The sequence below is a fragment of the Dendrobates tinctorius genome, unplaced genomic scaffold (assembly GCF_039654945.1).
Source record: "Dendrobates tinctorius isolate UK_male_01 unplaced genomic scaffold, ASM3965494v1 ptg000039l, whole genome shotgun sequence".
Lineage (NCBI taxonomy): Eukaryota > Metazoa > Chordata > Amphibia > Anura > Dendrobatidae > Dendrobates > Dendrobates tinctorius.
The window spans coordinates 49,298,041-49,319,456 of record NW_027361707.1 but is presented as its reverse complement, the minus strand read 5'-3'; the positions used below and the strand labels follow the sequence as shown (position 1 = coordinate 49,319,456).

The 21,416-nt window shown below is 44.6% G+C and overlaps 1 pseudogene; it reads left to right on the top strand.

Moving 5' to 3' along the window:
• The first annotated feature begins 236 nt into the window (after positions 1-236).
• On the top strand, positions 237-1,260 carry LOC141088622 (rho GDP-dissociation inhibitor 2 pseudogene; annotated as a pseudogene).
• Positions 1,261-21,416: the final 20,156 nt, after the last annotated feature.

Here is a 21,416-nt window from a genome sequence, read left to right as displayed (position 1 = left end):
CTCACCAGAGCGGGACAGGTGCATAGAAATACATGAAGTTGTCAAGTTCAGGACAGGAGAGCCACTGGCCAGTCCGAACATTGCGTTGTTATCCCCGTCCAAGATCTACGGCCATCTGACTCTTCCCTGAAGATGTGAAAAGTGCCCTGCTGATTGGTGTATGTTCCAGCAATCTGATCCCCACTGATCTGAAAGTTATCACCCATCCAATTTTTTTCTTCGCTGTCATCGCAGTCACCAGATTAAGGCGCTTTGTGTCCGGAGCGGAGAGGCCGGGGCAGATCATGATGTCGGAGCAGGCGGCAGTCGTTCATGACCTGGAGGATGATGATGAGTTAGATGGAAAACTAAATTACAAACCTCCGCCCCAAAAATCTCTTCAAGAAATCCAGGAGCTGGATAAGGACGACGAAAGTTTAGAAAAGTACAAGAAGTCACTACTGGGAGCAGGGCCAGTGGTCTCAGACCCAAATGCTCCAAATGTGACAGTCACTCACCTCACACTAGTCTGCGACGCAGCGTCCGGACCCATCACAATGGATCTCACTGGAGACATAGCAACCCTGAAAAAAGAAGCGTTCGCTCTGAAAGAAGGTGTTGAATACAAAGTGAAAATCTGCTTCAAAGTAAATAAGGAAATCGTCTCTGGGCTGAATTACGTGCAGCACACCTACTGCGCGGGGGTGAAAGTCACTAAAGCCACATTTATGGTGGGAAGTTACGGCCCTCGACCCGACGAATACGAGTTCCTGACGCCTTTGGAAGAAGCTCCGAAAGGAATATTAGCTAAAGGAACCTATCACAAGTCGTTCTTCACCGACGACGACAATCACAATCATCTAACCTGGGAGTGGAACCTGACCATCCGCATGGAGTGGAGCGAATAACTGACTGAATCTAATGCTACAATGTTACTCCATGGAAACAATCAGCATGGATGATACCAGTGCACTTCACAAAGCACATATTAGCCAATGCCTGCATCCACCACTAGGGGGAGACCTGTGTGCAGCTCATATCAGAAGGGATATTGGCTCAGTGGTTAGCACTGCAGCTCTAGGGCCCTGGGTTCAAATCCTACTAAGGACAACATCTGCAAGGAGTTTGTATGTTCTCCCTGTGTTTGCGCGGGTTTCCTCCGGGTTCTCTGGTTTCCTCCCACATTGGGGAATTTAGATTGTGAGCCCCATTGGGGACAGGGATGATAATGTCTGTAAAGCGCTGTGGAATTAATGGTGCTATATAAATGAGTAAAATAAATAAATAAATCCTATGGATAAGTGGTAAGTTATTTTCACATGACATCTCCTTTAGCTGTACAAGAGACTTCAAGCTTTGGCTCAGAGAAATGGAGCTCCAGTTGCTATAAACATTTATGAAGATATCAGACAGTGCAGATTCTCACACTAACTGATTAGATGATACATTTGAGATTAAGATGTCATTATATGACACATCACACCATCTGTCCAAGGTAGATCTGAAATCTACGACATCTTGCACAGAACAATGGAGGGCGTCTGGTGAAAACGTCCGTGCCCTCTCTGGACAACACAGATGGCTGGCTTGCGCCGTAGCATGTTGTGATATGATAGCACAGAATAGCACAGCTTACATCTGTAAATATATGGGTTCAGTAATCATGCATTAAATCAGCAGAGAAAGGATAATTTATCTGAAGTCATAGAAAATTCCGCCAGCATTAGCAACTTTGCCTCCATGGATAATGTGCAAAGCCTAATGTACAGTGTTAGCATTTCTGAGAGTTAAAATTAGAATCTTTGTATCTACAGGCACAATACAGACAGGAGAACAAAGCAGTGGCCAAATAACTGGTGCTATGGTCAAATCAGAATCATATCTCAGCATTTTCATAGCCAAATGTCAGAGAAAGCAAGGTTCACTGTATTTATCTCTGTAGTCAGTCTTTTATGGATAGGAAGGCGGGAGTCATTGTGTTGGTATGAACTTAGCGGTCTGAAAATGAAAAGCACATAGAGGTTGTCTGGTGTAGGAAACACATTTTCTAATATTATTAGGAAGTTTTTACTTAAAGAAGGCTTTCAGCGATGTTTAATTACTGTGAATTTAATTTTTTTTGTTTCTTCTACAATATTTTTATTTTTCGTTTTTTTCACATTATCATTTCTATCCATATTGTAAAATTAGTCCCTCAAGTTCACGACCTGACAGCTCCATGAGTCACTGTACAAACCTGAGATAAGTTTAATCTATTGTGGGAGATCTCCTGTTGTGAAAGATGTCAGGCATATAGCTGATTAAAGGGAATCTGTAGGCAGATTTTGCTACCCCATCTGAGAGCAGCATAATGTAGGCAAAGAGAAGCTGATTCCAACAATACATCACTTAGTTTACTGGGTAAAATACCAAAAGAGCAAGCAGTCCAAAAATCCATAAATAGATAATTTTATTGAAAATTACATCTAAAATTGTGGACATAACAGTACATGGAATGGGGGGGATATAAATTAGGCGTGCACAAGGTAATAAAGACCAAGCACACCGTATACACAGCGCCAGGAAAGATAAATATGCAAGGTAATGGCTACATACCCTTAACACAGGGTCAAAAAACCGTACTGTAAGTACATTTGTACATAAGCATATGCAAATATATACGGAGGAAATCACTTAGCAAGTGCTATTGCATACGATAGAATTGTTTTACATACTCCCTAATATAGTAGGAGGAAACCAGTACAGAACTGGTGCTCAGAGTAAGTGCCATACACGGTTAAACATCACTACATCAGTATAAATTACCTGGGAGCAGTGGGAGCGGTGCGGTTGGTCCAGTCCCCGACACGCGTTTCGGATCTGCAGCTCCTTCATCGTCGCCTCCTTCATCATCGGCAACGGTGATTCCTTGTGGTCCGGGGGGACTCTTTTATCAGCACACAAATAAATATATATATATATATTTTATGAGGGACATAAATATAAGGCCGGTTTCACATTAGCGCTTTTTAAGCGCACGCACGGCCGGGGGTAGCTCCGCCCCCGAGCCGGCTCTCTGCCCGGCGTGCCCGCCCCTTGCTTGTAGCGCCGCCTCCTAGCGGACAGCGGCGCCTGCGATCGGCGCACCCTATCTTTAGCATAGGGTGCGCAGATCGTGCGCAGGCCGTGCGCTAGTTGCGCTTTGACCTGCGCTGCGCACTTTTGACGGTGCGCCGTGCGCGCCAAAATCGAACCGTCAAAAGTGCGCAGCGCAGGTCAAAGCGCAACTAGCGCACGGCCTGCGCACGATCGGCGCACCCTATGCTAAAGATAGGGTGCGCCGATCGCAGGCGCCGCTGTCCACTAGGAGGCGGCGCAACAAGCAAGGGGCGGGCACGCCGGGCAGAGAGCCGGCTCGGGGGCGGAGCTACCCCCGGCCGTGCGTGCGCTTAAAAAGCGCTAATGTGAAACCGGCCTTAGATGTTTTTATTTTCAGGGCGTGGTGAACAGTGCGCAAACTCGGCAGTGACCACATCACTGCTTTAGTACGTCAACAAGAAGGTTTGACAAGATGGAGAAGAAACAAAGAAAACGGCTGTAATCACATGAGACATAAGCAGTAAGTTACCAGCTGCAAATATATATTCTCTACTTGCCCCACTCAAAGGTTTACACTGGTGATCAGTGTCACTAAATGACCACTGATTGGTAAACCATGATCATTGTTCTCGGCAAAGTGAGTCTTGTTTACATGACAATAGGAGCCATACACTTTTGTTGCACTGTAATCCATGCCGATCAGTGCCCTGATGTTAAATAGATGGGATTACAGTCTTCCTACCACTCCTGTGACTGGTTTATCAGTAAGATTGCGCATGTTTGGCATTATAAGGAAGCCATAACCTACTAATGAATTATATGTACCGTATGTTTTGTTTGCACTGATAGGTTAATGTTCTTTTTTTGCTGCGTTTATTACACCATATTAAATAGCTTTCTTCCTGTTGTGGGCGTGCTAATTCTGTTTTTTTTTTTTGCACCTAATGAGCTTCACACTGATCGATTGCACATTTATATAGCCTTGAGCATGTTTTCTTAAAAGATACATTGCTCAGATCTTTGCACCCTGGACATAGGGACCTAATTATCTGAAAGATGGGCATGAATGCCAAAACTCCAAGCAATTCCCATTACCTGGCAGCTCTTCAGTAAAGGCATGTGCTAATCCTAGGAATGAGCCTTTGATTCTGGGAGAGACAGGACATGCAATTCATAGAGTCAGCAAAGTCCTAGAGTATTAGACACATTGGGATCACATGTTGTCGCGTGGTGTTTCGACTTATACATTCATATTTTAATGTGAACACATATTTTAATGTGAACACTTCCTTATAATGCTAATAACGAATATTATTTTTTTAGAAATTAATCTGTGGTCATAATATGGAAGCAAAAAAGTACCCAATTACAGTCATATTAAAGAGTACCGGTCATTAGATTCATACTGCCCAACAATGAATCAGAACCGGGATGTATAATTTAAACGAAGTATGTCTGTTTCTAAAATGCCGCAATATTTCAGAAAAAAATGGTTGAAAAATTGATCCAAGGCCCATAAGGAGAGACCTGTCTAATCTGATTGATGGCTGACTTCTCCATGCTTCGTCTTATTTGATTGACAGGGCTCTTATTCTATACACGCATGAGAGTGACCTGTCAGTCAACTGGACAGGAGCGTTGCAGAGTAAAATATACCTGTCTGTAATCTCACTGTCAGGTTCAAAAGTCATGCTGTGCGTAATTCCGACAGGATGAAGCTAACAGCAGACTCCATTAAAGCCAATTTTAATAAGTAACCTATGTGAAACAAAATGTTTCTTTTTTTTTCTTTTCATTTTAAGTTTGGAGATATTTTGTGAAAAATGGTACATGAAAAAAAACATACATCCACAAACACTACCAGCCACATTTTGGGCAGAAAATTTCAAGAAAAATGCATGTCAGTAACCCATGCAAGAGAAATGTATAGCGAGATAAAATTTCTAAAACTGAAGGTCCCTTTTGTGCAGCAACTTCTCATTTTAGGGATTACTGATGACTCATAAGTCTGTGTCTACATGATGCAGATTGAATGTAACTCTAAATATGATTGTGCCTTAGATCATGCTGAGAGTTTTCTACCCTGAGATTGAGATAGAGAGCTACTATAGAAAGGGGCTTGACATGGAACTATTTGCAGTAAATACAAGTGTAGGGCTAAGCAGGTTCTTAGGATGCAGTGACGAGACCCGAGACAGAGTGTGATTTATGAAATCAACGTTTATAAATTGGAGCCACTGGGGCTATACTGAGCAAACAAAGGGGATAACAACAATCTGTCCACGCAGGGACTCAATAACATTAACATAACAAGACTTTTCTTATCGCAAATGCGACTAATCCGACTAGGCTGGGTGTCATAGGCCAAGTACGGCCAAAACTATGGGTCCTTATTTCCTATAGTCAACTTATCCTTCCAGGCGTCTTTTCAGGATCACAGACGTGGCCGCGTTGGGATCGCTGATGCGGCTGCTCTAGCGCCCCGATATCCAGGGATGATTGGACCTGACAGGCCCTGAAGGATCCTTGCCGGTGGGGCACTACGGGCCCTGGAGGAACCTTGACGCTGGGGGAACAATAGGCCCAGAAGGAGCTGTGCTGTTGGGGCGCAACAGGCCCTGAGGGATCTGTTCCGGTGGGGCTCAACAGGCCCTGAAGGATCTGTGCCGGTGGGGCTCAACAGGCCCTGAAGGATCTGTGCCGGTGGGGCTCAACAGGCCCTAAAGGATCTGTGCCAGTGGGGCTCAACAGGCCCTGAAGGATCTGTGCCGGTGGGGCTCAACAGGCCCTGAAGGATCTGTGCCGGTGGGGCTCAACAGGCCCTGAAGGATCTGTGCCGGTGGGGCTCAACAGGCCCTGAAGGATCTGTGCCGCTGGAGGTCAACAGACCCTGAGGGATCTGTGCCGCTCCCGCCCCCGGAGCGCCATTATGATGCAGTACCTCAGGTGACGGTTGGCCGGTCTCTCCCAGGGTCCCTCTGTAGACGGGACGCAGGCTTCTGCTGACGCCTATGGCGAGATGTCGTCCACTGGAGTTGGTGGTGGAAGGCCGCAGCCATGGGCGGAGATGGGGAGGCAGTGTCCAGGTCGCTGCAGCGTGTGTAAACACAGCAGCAGCAATTGCTGGGGGTCGCGGACCAGCCGCGAGGGAGCGCAGAACAGCAGGCATGGCTGTGGCTGTACGTGGACGGCGGGCGCCACCCGGTAGGGGACGGAAAAGCGTAGATTGTCTTGAGTAAGTCGCTTACCCCTCACAGACTCCTGATCGTCTCTCAACTCCTCCACGCCCATTACACCATCCCTCTCTAGATCACACGGACTCTCCTCTCCTGTCAGCCTCTTTGCTAACTGACTCCCGAGCGCGCCCCCTGCTCCTTTTATTCTTGCCCCGACCCAGTTGCCCAGACAACTTCAGTAGTCTCCTTCCCTTCATTGCCCCCCCGGTGTTGTTTCTTCAGGAACCCTGATCGCGGTCCCCTTGGTTCCAGTCTAGTCACTCTATGGGAGTCCTCCTCCCCACACAAGGAGGGAACAACTGATAAGATGAGGAGTATAAGCTTTTTCTGCCAATTCATAATGATGGAATTTAGCCAGTTCTAACTGTTATATCTGAACAAGTTGTTAAAGGTGTGATCTAGAACTATTTAATTTTTTAACAATGAGTCTAACAACTAAAAGGCAGATAACTACCGGTCTGTGGTTCCTGACACTGATCTCTGCCAGCACAGACTGGTCATAGTTTGCTCCTGCTTCCTCTGACATCACATTGACAGAGCAGCAACTTCTTTTCTTCTCAACTCTGTTTTCAGGGTGTGACTGGCAATGTCATGCTGATTGACAGTTGACGTCATGCTGATTGACAGTTGTCTCACTGCTGCCTAACTGCTGGGAGCTGGCTGCCAATCAGCATAACATCATCAATGATGCCTTGCCAACAAAACAACCTGAAAGAAGTAGAGCTGCTCCGTTGACATGGAGCAGCTGAGTTACTGGCAGAAATGTAGTACTTCGTTTTGAAGTACTACAGACTTCTTGATCAGGATGAGAAAATCATCTGCCTTTCTTGTCCTGATGAAGTCTGTAGTACTGTGAAACATGTTGACTGAATAAAAAAAAACCGCCAAGACTTTCTGTCTGGACTTGAATCTATTTTATTTGATACCAGCAGCACAAATTCTCCTATTCTATGATTTGTTAGCAGCGGATTAATCAGCAACACAGAATGTAGATTTATTCATATCCAGGTTGAACAGCTTACAGCATGAAATGTGATCAGTCTGGTATCTGCTGTGGCTTGCAGCATGGGAGCATTACAACAACAAGAAAGGAAGAGAAGGAGGGGGCATCCTGTCTGTTTTTTTTTTTTTTTGTCAGTGAACTTTGTTAACAATCTCACAATATGCAAAATATATAAAACAGTACAGTAGTAGTTGTTGCAATACATACAGATCAATATGCATTATTCCAACACCCCCACTCAACAACTACTTATCCAAATGTCTGACATTCATCTTTTGTACAGCAGCTACAGCTAACAAAACTCTGAACGTGGTCTGTTTAGCGACTGGAGCAAACGTAGCATCGTAATCTTCGCCATACTTTTGAGAATATCCTTTTGCCATCAACCTTGCTTTAAATCTGTGGACTTTACCTTCAGAGTCATATTTGGTTTTGAAGACCCACTTGCACTTGATTGCCTTTTTGCCCTGTGGCAGCTTGGTGAGTTTCCAAGTTTGAAGTTGATGAAGCGATTTGATTTCCTCATTAGCAGCATTGATCCACTTTGTTCTTTCATGGACAGGTAGTTCTTGCATTTCATCCCATGACTGCGGCTCTGATTCAGGTAGTGTCTTGACTATGTAGGATAGACGTTTAGCTGGTACGCCTCTGTTTGATCTTGAAGATCTCCTGATTTCAGATTCACCTGATTTTTCTGTTGTTCCTTCAGTGGTTGAAGAATCCAGCCTGACCTCTACATCCTCCTTGTGATTGTCTTGTAATTGTGACTTCAGCTGGACTACTGGCGTGATGTCACAAAACTTGGGGGACACAAAGTTCTCATCAATCACTACATCTCTACTTATTGTGACCTTGTTTGTTTCTGGGTGTAGAATCCTATAACCTTTCTGGGTTTCACTGTAGCCTACCAGGATCCCTTCTTTAGCGGGAGATTCCCACTTAGTTCGCCTTTCATTGGGAACATGTACAAGCGCTTTACTTACGAATATTCTTATATGATGTAGTTTTGGCTTTCTGCTGTTCCATTGCTCAAACAGTGTTTTCTCTGTAGCTTTACCTGGTAGTCTGTTCTGAAGATAGCAAGCTGTCATGATTGCTTCACCCCAATTTGCTGTGGGCAGATTTGCATCAAACAACATACTTCTTCCACTTTCACAGAGTGTTCGGTTCCTTCTTTCCGCGACATCATTTTGCTCAGGATTGTACGGTACAGTGGTCTGAAATAGGATTCCATTTTTCTTTAAAATGCTCTGTGTCTCATTACTTGTGTATTCAGTCCCATTATCTGCACGTAGAATCTTTGGCATTCTCCCAAATTTATTATATACCTCAGCTAGATATACTTCAAGTTTCTCTGGAACTGTGAAGCAGATGGACAACTGTATATCTTGAATGATCATCAATAAATGTGAGAAAATATCTCTTCTTCCCAGGAGTCTGAGTGCTCATTGGACCACAGACATCTGTATGTATTAAATCTAGTGTCTGTTCTGTTCTTGTAGTACTTCTCTTAGGAAAAGCTTTTCTAGACATTTTCCCTTTGATGCAGCTAGTACATTTCATTATCTGGTTACATAGATCAATTGTAATGTCCTCAGCTAGTTGCTTTTGAACTAACTTCCTTATTGCTTCTGGGTCTCTGTGTGCTAGGCGCCTATGCCATACATGAATGCAGTTATTGTGCCTTTCTTCCTGAGCAGTGTACACACACTCTTTGCATTTAAGCTGGTAAAGTTCATTTGTGATTTTTCCTTCTGCTAGTGTGTGGCACTCTTTTGAGATGATGCAGCTATCATGCTTAAATGCAACTTCATTTCCTTGTTTTGTGAGTTTCTTCACAGATAGTAAATTACTCTCAAGACTAGGCACATAGAGCACATCTTTTACTGTTATCTTCTTGCTTTGTGTTGGTGAGATTTGACAATCAATATAACCATCTCCTATACCTTGTGAAGTCATGTACTGACCATTAGCCATAATCACTTTCTCTGACTTACTTTGGTTAAGCTTAGAAAAGAAGTCCCTGTTATTAGTCATGTGACTAGTTGTCCAGAGTCTATACACCATGCATGCTTTGATGTATTTACACTGACAGTAAATGCAGTTTCAGTATTCACAGAATCATTTTCTGCAGACACAGCACTTTTAGCCCTTTGAAGACTGCTTTGCTTTTTCAGCTGATTCATTCTAGCTTTCCAGACTCTGCAGTCAGCTTTCAAATGTCCTGATTTCTTGCAAACAAAACATTCACGTGTTTCTTTTAGGTGCTTTCTGTTATCATTTAGATTTTGTGTCTGTAAAGCAGATTCTGCATCGCATGTCCTGCTGTTTACACCTTCCACTTTCTGCTTATATTCATCTATGAGCTTCCCTCTGACATACTCCAATGTAAGCTCATCATCTGGGCGCGCATCTAGTGCGGTTACAAGCGTGTCATAGTTTTCTGGAAGACCACTAAGCAGTAATGCGGCTACATGAAAGTCCTTCAAATCTTCCCCAATGCCTCTCAGGCATTCTACAATCTCTAGAATGCTTGTTATGTAGTCCTGCATATCCTGGCCAATCTGTAGTTTAGACTGGTACAATTTTCTCATGAGATAAAGTTTATTGCTTAAATTTATCCTCTCATGCACCTTTTGCAGCTGCTCCCACATTTCTCTTGCAGTTTCACTTTTACACACATGCACAATCTGATCATCATCTATACTGAGTGAAATGGTACTTTGTGCTTTCTGATCCATCTCTATCCACTCCTGTGATACTGGGTCAGGTTTAGGCTCCTGTGTGTATTTCCACGTACCTTCTCTTATCAGCAGCATTTTCACTTTGAATTTCCAGGATTGATAATTCTGGTTAGTGAGACTTGGTACTGTAAACTTCATGGAGTTGCTGCTGCTGGTGGTCATCTTTGATGTCTTCCTTTCTTTTCTTTTCTCTGTGCTCTGGGGATCTGGGACTCTAGGACTCTGGGCCCATAACCTGTTAGCAGTGGATTAATCAGCGTAACATCCAGAGTCAGCAACACAGAATGTAGATTTATTCATATCCAGGTTGAACAGCTTACATCATGAAATGTGATCAGTCTGGTATCTGCTGTGGCTTGCTGCATGGGAGCATTACAACAACAAGAAGGGAAGAGAAGGAGGGGGCATCCTGTCTGTTTTTTTTTCTTTGTTTTGTCACTGAACTTTGTTAACAATCTCACAATATGCACAATATATAAAACAGTACAGTAGTAGTTGTTGCAATACATACAGATCAATATGCATTATTCCAACATGATTACTGTGTGCAAGCACTTTTGTTATGTGGAGGCAAAGATGAGGCACTATTATAGTGTCAAGGTACAAAAGAAGGCAGATATTCCTGTGTGTGCACCTAGGGGAATTATTGAAGGGGTTTTCTGGTCAAAAATGATAAGTCTGCAATAGCTCTGTGTTACTGCAGAGTTAAGAATCCCCCAGTGAATGCACTGTGCGCTGTCGCTGGTTTCTGAAACAGGCGATAGGTGCGTATGCATTATGGATACTCCGGGCAAGAACCCGATTAATGGGCGAGTTTGCACCCACTAGTCAGGTTCAGTTCATCAGCTGCGTTCACTGTAAAATGATGATGATTTCAGTTAAAATTATCTGTATAAGTTTCTTCGGCTTAAAAAAAAAATATCAAGGACACTTTAATTATTTTTTTTTTTGCAGACAGTGTAAAAAGTGCCTTATTTCTATGGACTGTCCTACAATTTCTGGGCGTTTGGCAACCTTGCACTTTTGTTAAATTCAGAAATCTTATTTTTTTTTCTATGGGAACATTTTTTGTATTTACCACTCTTTTACTACCCATTATAATTAGAATAGCCGTCTAAAGCATTAAAACATAAAAATGAATATAAAAATAAGTTTAAAAATAAGCGTACGGCATTGCCTTAAATTAGTTCTTTACTTAAAGTACCATTTGAGGGCGCTACAGTTTTGTCCATGTCTTAACATGTCACCTGCCAATTGGTAATCATGTCAGAAGAATAAGGTCAAGGCTTGAAGTGTAGATATAAATAAGAGCCTCCGCATATGCCCAAGGAAACTTTTTATGCCGATGGGAACTGCCTTTGCATAATTTGAAATCCAATATGACCACATGTTTCCTTTTGCAACAGCTGAGTCAAGACGATGGAAAAAAATGGCCAGAGACAGGATCATGAGCTGTCCGCTGAGAATGAACTCCGTGTGCTGGGAGTGAAATGTCACGTTCCAAGAGGTCATGGAATTACTTGTAGAATCAAATCACACTACAGTCTCCGCTCACATGATGCAAGACTTGTTTATCTACCATAACTAAAAGAAGCCCGCAGGTTATTTATAAGCCTGCTGTGATGTAAGTAACCTTGGGATCTGTGCCACTTGATCACTTCATTTCTAGTTAAATACCTGGATACAAGTGGATGGGAAAACTTGATCACTGTGTCAGTCCCCGAGACACAAAGCAGACAACTTATTTGTTACTGTCCTTCGGCAGCTCAGCTCATTAACTTTTAGCAGTTTAGTACTTCTCTGTGTTCTCCATTCCACCCAATCTACAGTTAGAGATGAACCATAGCTCTCTAGACACATCTGTTTTAGTTCATTGTCGTTGAACCCATAATATAGCAATTCTAGACAATTTTATTCATGGAAACTCTAAATTGTACCATTCTGTTATCCCTACTGGAGATTAATAAAAACTTGATAAATGGACGTTAGGGCGCAGTCAGACGGCCGTATAAATCGGAGCAAGATCGGAATGCAGTGCACAGACCGGCTGGCGGCTCTCTTGAGCCGAGTGTGACCGCTTCATAGAAATACACAAAGCTGTCACACTCAGGTAGGGAGAGCCCGCCGGTCAGTCCGTGAACTGCTTTCTGATCTCTCTCCAATTTATACAGTCGTATGGCTGCACCCTTATTAGATAGGGGTGTGTCCCTGCACAGTCTCAATCTGTCCAATCAGTGGTCAAAGTGTCAGACGTGTCATGGACACACACCTTTGACAAAGGAAATAGTGATATTGACATAGTCAATTTATTTATATTTTTCTAGTAGGAATAACAGGGGAACAGCACAACACAAATTTTCAAGAGCATGCTCCAGAATTCTACACTTAATGGGAGACACAAGTATTGATTAAATGGACAAATTAGAAGTGCTAAGAACTCCTCGATCGAAGTACATCGATCTTCAACCAGACCACTTTAAATGGGTTGTTGTGGATCACAAAAAGAGATTATATTATTATTATTTTTTTTAGAAAAAGAATAAGACTTGGTTTTTAAAATACACATGGTTGAGCTGTAATACCAGACACAGCACTTGAACATGTTTGGAGATGTTTAGCTGTCTCTGTTCCCTGATATTAGTCGTGTGAAATGGGAGGCCCTTTAGAAACAAGAATCTGTCAGGAGGTTTTTATTATGTCACCTGAGGACATCATGAGGTAGGGGCCAAGACGCAGATTTCAGTGATATGTCTATTATTAGGCTGTGTGCTGTTGTTTCCATACAATAAGGATTTATCACCCTGAGATTGTCACTGCCCAGTAGCTCCCTCTTGCCAAGTAGTTCGACTATGCCTTAATCTCTGATAAGCAGCTCACTGGCAATAGGCAATATACATACAGAACCTGGTGGGGCGGGATTAGCTTTCTGAGCTCCGCTACATGCTTGAGCTAAAAATCTGATTGTATCACAACAACCGCTACACCCAGTAAACTAAGTGACACACCACTGGACTCAGCGTTTCTTTTCCTATATATATATATATATATATATATATATATATATATATATATATATATATATATATATTGTATATGTATCTATATACAGCGGGAGAAATAAGTATTGAATGATATGTTTCTAATTTTAGTAAATATTTTTCTAAAGGTGCTGTTGGCATGAAATTCTCACCAGATGTCGGTAAGAACCCATCCAATTGACACAGGCAAAAATAAAAATCAAACCGTACATGTCTATAAATTAAGTTATGTGGAATAATATTAAATAACAGGGTAAAAGTATTAAACACATGATACAGGAGAGGTGCAAAAAGCCAAAGAAAGTCATGACACCAGCTAAAATCTATCAGTAATAAGAAAGCAATCCTGCCACTTAGTGAAAAAGAATATCAGCTGGATTGACTGACGGCCTATAAAATGGTGCCTTACTACCATGGTGCCCCATAAGAAACATCTCTTAATGAGTAAAACTAGAGATGAGCGACTTTACCTTTTTTTAGGGTCGAGTCGGGTTTCATGAAACCCGACTTTCTGAAAAGTCGAGTCGAATGAAATCGGCCGACTATAGTGAAAAGTCGGGGGTCCGACTGAAACATGAAACTCAATGCAAGTCAATGGGGAAGTAAAGTCGGCAGGGAGTGGAGGACAGTAAACACACCTACAGTGCCCATTTCAATGCCAACAACATCAATTCTTATTGCTTAAGCTTATCAACCTTAATTTACTTTATAATAATAGTTATGCATTGAAAACTGGGGGTTATTTGGCTAAAGTTGTGGGGGGGTAAGGCTGGCTCCAGGTTTTCATGTGCCCCGGGCCAAAGAGTGTCAGTGCACCCCTTTAACACCTACCACAATTCATGAAGCTCCGATACGGCACAGAAATATAGGTATAGTACAATGAAAAATACTTCACTTCTTACATGACATGACTGATATATCTATTTTAAATTCTACAATAGCTAAAAAAAGGACAGTATATTATTCCATACAGGATTATGGCCATCACATGGTGCGCCATACAGAATAATGAGCCCCATATATTTCTCCATACAGAATAATTGGTCACATATAATGTTCCATACAGTATATGATGAGCTCCACATAATGCTACAGTATATGATGGTCTCCATGGATGTTGCTCCAGTGTGTTATGGGCCCAAATAATGCTCCATATATACTGGGCCCCATTTATACTGCTCCAGTGTATAATGGGCACCATAGATACTGTCCAGTGTCTGATGTCCCCCATTTGGAATGCTCCAGTATATGATGGTCCTTATGGATGATGCTCCAGTGTATGATGGGCCCAAATAATGCTCTATATATAATCTGCCCCATTTAGAATGCTCCAGTATATGATGGGGCCCCATGGATGATGCTCCATTGTGTTATGGGCCCAAATAATGCTCCATATATAATGGGCCCCATTTCTAATGCTCCAGTGTATAATGGGCCCCATAGATGCTGCTCCAGTGTCTGATCTGCCCCATTTAGAATGCTCCAGTACATGATGGGACCCTTGGATGATGCTCCAGTGTCTTATTGGCCCAAATAATGCTCCATATATAATGTGCACCATTTCTAATGCTCCAGTGTATAATGGGCCCTGTAAATGCTGCTCCAGTGTCTGATGTCCCCCATTTGGAATGCTCCAGTATATGATGGGCCTCATGGATGATGCTCCAGTGTATAATGGGCCCAAATAATGCTCCATATATAATGTGCCCCATTTAGAATGAACCCAGGCATGGTATGTGAAAAAAGCTCCATGATGTAATCTGAAGTGTGGGCTGCCACATCCTTCACTTTTGGTGTGGGTGAAGGACCCAAGGAAAGGGGTTGCTCCTGACCAGAAGCCTGCACTGATGACTCAGTACTTGCATTTTTTGAAACTTCAGAAGAGGAGGCGATAGAGCTGGAGGCTGTTTCAGCAATGTAAGGCAAAACCAGTTCCTGATGATCCGGCTTTAAAAGCAGCTTACCTACTCCCAGAAAAGGGAGCCTTACAGACCTTCCGGAGCCAGATCATGATGTAGGCTCAATACCTCCTGCCTTAGCTATTATTGTGCTTTTGACACTACCAGCAGATGTACCACTAACACCATCAGTACCAGCTGGCCCCCCACGCCCACGTCCGCGGCCTCTTCCACCATACTTACTAATTTTTGTGAAAATGTACCCAAAATACCAGCAGATATATGGTACTGTATCAGAAGCGTACAGCTCTATACAGTTTAGGGATAATTGTAAATCTCCATATATATTTCATGAGTCATACACAGACGTTCACAGGCTCAGTATGGATTACACCATAATATAAAAAGTTGAAAAAGGGTACAGCATCACCAGATACAAGGTATATATAGTATAGCTTAAACATTCTGAATCTCCATATATATTTCAGGAGGCAGACACAAACGCTGTCAGGCCCAGTATGGATTAGACAAGAATATAAAAAGCAGTAAATGGGTAATGTATCACAAGCGTACAGCTGTATACAGTGTGGGTGTAATCTTAAATCTCAAACTATATTTCCGGAGTAACAGACAGACGTTCACAGGCACATTATGGATTACACCAGAATCAAAATAGCAAAAAAGGGTACTGTATCAGAAGTGTAGAGCTGTATATAGTGTTGGGCAAATTTGAAATCTCGGTATATATTTCCGGAGTCACCCTTAGACGCTCACTCAGTCTGGATTTGACCATAATACAAAATGTTGAAAAAAAGGTACTGGATAACAAGATAGCAAGTATATTATCCGTATAGATATTCCCATAGTCACCGTCAGACGCTCACTCAGTATGTATTTGACCGTAATACTAAATGTCTGGATTTGACCATAATACAAAATGTTGAAAAAAAGGTACTGGATAACAAGATAGCAAGTATATTATAGGGTACATTTTTAAATCTCCATATAGATATTCCTGTAGTCACCCTCAGACGCTCACTCAGTATATATTTGACCGTAATACTAAATGTCAAACAAAGGTAGTGTGTCATGCTCGCTATGTCTGTCGTGTCCGCCATGTCTGTTTTACCTCATGACCCCTGGAGAGGTGTGCACGCGCATCTCATGTCTGCTATCCTGCATGGTCCCTAGAGCAGTGTGCACACTCACCTCATGATTGTTGGGCTGCAAGATGCCTGCGTTTCTGCTCTGCCTTCTGTGATCATCTCTGTGTTCCAAGTACCCCTGATCATGTGTCCTTCCTAGGTTCCAGCACTGTCTGATCCTGCAATCATCTCTGCATGTCTGGAACCCCTGATCATGTGACCTTTCCTAGGTTCCAGCACTGTCTGGTTCTGCAATCATCTCTGCATGTCTGGAATCCCTGGTCATGTGACTGCTCTCTGTGATCCTGGAGGATCTGAACTGGAAGTTCTCCCCTGGTCCTGACCCGGAAGTGGAGGTGCTAATGCCCTATATCAGACCGCCCCTCCCTATGATCCGGGCCTGAGTATTGCGTTGCTTCCCTGCATGGCTGCTTGGTCTGCTCGGTCGCTCCCTGTATTCTGTGCCCCTGCACTCTGCCCTGTCGTGTGTCTCTGCACATAATCTGCCTCTTGTCTCATGCCATGTCTTGTGTTGTCTCTCGTGCCATGTTTGTCCTTGCCCTGCTTTGCCTTGTAGTACTTCTGTTGTTCTCTGCCTTAGCCTGTTTCGCCATGTCTGGTCTTTGCTATTCTGAGCCTTGTAGTACTTCTCATGTTTCTTGTCTCTGCCTGGTTTTCCGCACTCTGCCCTTTGGTGCTCTCTTGCACATTTCTATGTCTAGTCCCAAGGTTCTGCCTTGGCCCGGCTCTGGGCTTCTAGCTCTGTTCTCTCTCTCTGACCTGGCTCTGTGTTTCTGTCTACGCTCCGCTCTGTGTTCTGTACCTAGCCTTGCCTTGTTTCTCGCCTAGCCTTGCCTTATTTCTTGCCTTGCCTTGTTTATTCATGTGCCCTCTGCATGCACCAGGCCTTCTTAACCTCCTGCTTGTGCCTCAGCCGTGCCCGCCCTAGCCGTGCCCGCCTGCTTGTGCCTCAGCTGTGCTCGTCGGTCAGTGACAGCTGTGTCGCCTGCTATGCCCCAGTCGGGTTCGCTGGAGTCTTGCCCGCCTGTTTGTGCTGCAGCCCATCCAGCTAGCCAGTGCCCCAGCCATGCTCTCTGTGCTTCCTTGCACTCACGCTGTCTTTGCACTGTGCTCTCCGTGCTTCTCTTAGCACGCGCAGACCCTCACCTGTCCCATGGCATACCTCCCCGTGCTTCTGTAAAAGTGCGCGCAGGTCTTGCCATGTCCCCTGTTGTGCCCTCTCGCATGCACAGGTCCTAGCCTGTACTCTGTCCCTGGTGTGTCCTCTGCACGCACAGGACTCTGCTTTTAACCCTGACCGTGGCGTGTCTCTCTGCATGCACAGGACTCTGCCTTGAACCCTGACCCTGGCGTGCCCTCTGCACGCACAGGAATCTGCTTTGAACCTGACCCTGGAGTGTCTCTTTGCACGCGCAGGACTCTGCCTTGAACCCTGATCCTGTCGTGCCCTCTGCACGCACAGGACTCTGCCTTGAATCCTGACCCTGGCGTGCCCTCTGCACACGCAGGACTCTGCCTTGAACCCTGACCCTGGCGTGTCTCTCTGCACACGCAGGACCCTGCCTTGTACCTTGTGCCTTGGCGTGTCTCTACACATGCACCCTGTCTTGTTTGTTGAACTTTGAACCCTGGCATGTCCCCTACACACGCACCTTGCTTTGTACCTTGGCGAGTCCCCTACACATGCACCCTGCCTTGCACCTTGCCCTGGACCCTGGTGTGCCCCCTAGCACGCACCCTGCCTGGAATCCTGCCTTGGACCTCGGCGTGTTCCCTCACACATACCATGCCTGGAGATCTGTCGTGCCTCCTTGCCTGAACCCTGGTTTGCCTGCCGGATGCCCGGAACCTGCCGATCGCTGCCAGAGATCGTAAAGACTGATGACTGCGGCCTGATGTCAGGAGCTGATGTCCGCAGCCTGCTGCCCTGATCATGTCGATCGTTGCCAGCTCTCCGGAGTCTGATGCCATTGTGCCTTTGCCTGTACCCTGGCGTGCCACCTGGCACGTACCATGTCTTGGACCTTGGCGTGCCCTGCACGCACCTTGCTATGTGTTCCCTGTGTGCTTACATTCTGCACCTGTTCTTACCCTGAACTGTTCTGTAATGAAGTTATCTTGAACTTACGTCTTGTCTCGACTTGTCTTGCTTCCGTGAGCCGGCCGTCAGGTCCCAGCTGTCGTGGTGGCTCACCCCCTTGGTCTTGCTCCTGACACTCCCTGTATAGGGGGTGGCTTCTCATAAGGTCAGCTCGCCCTAGGTGGGTGGGTGCCACGGCCCAGAGGGTCCACTCTCTAAAGAAAAACGACTCAGCGTAAGCTGAAGCTCGTCTCATACTGTATAACAAGATAGAAGCTGTGTATAGTATAGGGTAAAATTTTTATCTTCGTATATATAGAAGGAGGAAACCACACGGGCTCATTCAGTATGGATTATACTGTAATAAAACATTTAGAACAAAGGTACTGTATCAGCAGATACCTGGTGTATCCAATCTAGGGGTAATTGTAAATTTCCGTCTATATTTCCAGAGTCAGACACTCACAGGCTCAGTATGGATTACACCAGAATATAAAAAGGGAAATGTATTCGAAGCGTACACCAGTATACATTGTTGGGGTACTTTTTTAATCTTCGTATATATTTCAGTCTCAATAAGCCAGTCCGGACTGTTATGAATGGGTCACCGAGGAGGAGAGCACAATAGGCTATGCCACCAGAACACCAGAGAGGTTGGTCGCTCAGCGGATTTCAGACCCCTGATCTTAACAGCACAACTAGCAGTAGCCGTGTAGCGTTCCTACGTTGCCCTAGGCGCCTCATCACAGCCAGAGGACTAACTAAGCCTAAAGACAGAAAGGTGAAATCTAAACTGCCCCGGAGCAGATCCCCAAAGGAATATACAGCCCCCAAACATATATTGTCGGTGAGACAAGATGAAGCACAAACACAGACAGAAAATAGACTGAGAAAATGATGGGGCCCACACTGACTAGATAGGACAGGACAGAAACAGCACTGTCTGCAATCACGCAAAAACCCTAATAATTCCAACACGACTGATGTATAAAAATACTGAGGTTTTAACAACCTCGCCCCCACTATATCAGCACTCAGGTGTGAACTCGCGGCTAGCAACAGGCTAATAGAGTTGAGCGAAACGGGTCGAAAAATTTCAAAAGTCGCCGACTTTTGGCAAAGTCGGGTTTCATGAAACGAAACCCGACCCTAGGATGAGGTCGGCCACGAGGTCGGCGACTTACGCGCCAAAGTCGCGTTTCAAAAGTTTGTTTTGCGCTCTTTTTCAGCCAATCAGGATCCACGGACACTGTGGGCAACGTGATGACATAGGCACGGGTCACCACCATCTTTCAGAAGGGCATGCAAGTGATTGGCTTGCTTTGGTGGGCGTCACAGGGGGTATAAAAGGGCATGCACGCCAACCGCCATCTTACTTCTGCCGATCTTAGCATAGGGAGAGGTTGCTGCTGATTCTGTAGGGAGAGTGTTAGGCAGGGAAGAAGAAAAAAAACTGCTTCTGCTGCTAGCGATTGTGCCTGTACAACACACCAGTCACTGTATGTGCAGTGCAAGGGGAGGCTATATTGTGGTGTATCAGTGGTGTTGGTTGTTGGGCTGCCTTCTAAGGCATCCTGACAGCTGCATTGCTGTTTACCCACTGCTCTGCAAACTGCTTTTTTAAAAGCAATCCCAATTTTTTTTTTTTTGTCCTGCTGAGGTACTGAGCTGCAAACTGCTTTTTTAAAAGCAATCCCAATTTTTTTTTTTTTGTCCTGCTGAGGTACTGAGCGTGCATTTTTTCACACCATACAGCGGTGTACGCTCCTTACACAGTACCGTGTAACGGCTGTTATCACAGCCATAGTGAAGCTATCTGTGTCACTCTGTGAGAATAAGTCGAGGACATGTTCCGTTCTTACAGACCTGCACTCTAGGGAGATTCCTACTCTGCCCAATTCTACATACACCTTGTAGTTTGTGATACACTAGCCAATTTCTGCCTGTGACATAGCGCTGTGATATTCAGTGGGCCTCACACAATCCAAAAGTGTCCAGTGTCCACAAGTGTCTGCAGAAATTCAAAATCTCCCTTATCCTCTAGTCACTTTGGTCACAGCTGTGCCATCGAGCCTGTGACATAGCGCTCAGATATTCAGTGGGCCTCACACAATCCAAAAGTGTCCAGTGTCTGCAGAAATTCAAAATCTCACTTATCCTCTAGTCACTTTGGTCACAGCTGTGCCATCGAGCCTGTGACATAGCGCTCAGAAATTCAGTGGGCCTCACACAATCCAAAAGTGTCCAGTGTCCAAAAGTGTCTGCAGAAATTCAAAATCTCACTTATCCTCTAGTCACTTTGGTCACAGCTGTGCCATCGAGCCTGTGACATAGCGCTCAGATATTCAGTGGGCCTCACACAATCCAAAAGTGTCCAGTGTCCACAAGTGTCTGCAGAAATTCAAAATCTCACTTATCCTCTAGTCACTTTGGTCACAGCTGTGCCATCGAGCCTGTGACATAGCGCTCAGATATTCAGTGGGCCTCACACAATCCAAAAGTGTCCAGTGTTCACTAGTGTGAGCAGAAATTCAAAATCTCACTTATCCTCTAGTCACTTTGGTCACAGCTGTGCCATCGAGCCTGTGACATAGCGCTCAGATATTCAGTGGGCCTCACACAATCCAAAAGTGTCCAGTGTCCACAAGTGTCTGCAGAAATTCAAAATCTCACTTATCCTCTAGTCACTTTGGTCACAGCTGTGCCATCGAGCCTGTGACATAGCGCTCAGATATTCAGTGGGCCTCACACAATCCAAAAGTGTCCAGTGTCCACAAGTGTCTGCAGAAATTCAAAATCTCACTTATCCTCTAGTCACTTTGGTCACAGCTGTGCCATCGAGCCTGTGACATAGCGCTCAGATGTTCAGTGGGCCTCACACAATCCAAAAGTGTCCAGTGTCCACAAGTGTCTGCAGAAATTCAAAATCTCACTTATCCTCTCGTCACTTTGGTCACAGCTGTGCCATCGAGCCTGTGACATAGCGCTCAGATATTCAGTGGGCCTCACACAATCCAAAAGTGTCCAGTGTCCACAAGTGTCTGCAGAAATTCAAAATCTCACTTATCCTCTAGTCACTTTGGTCACAGCTGTGCCATCGAGCCTGTGACATAGCGCTCAGATATTCAGTGGGCCTCACACAATCCAAAAGTGTCCAGTGTCCACAAGTGTCTGCAGAAATTCAAAATCTCACT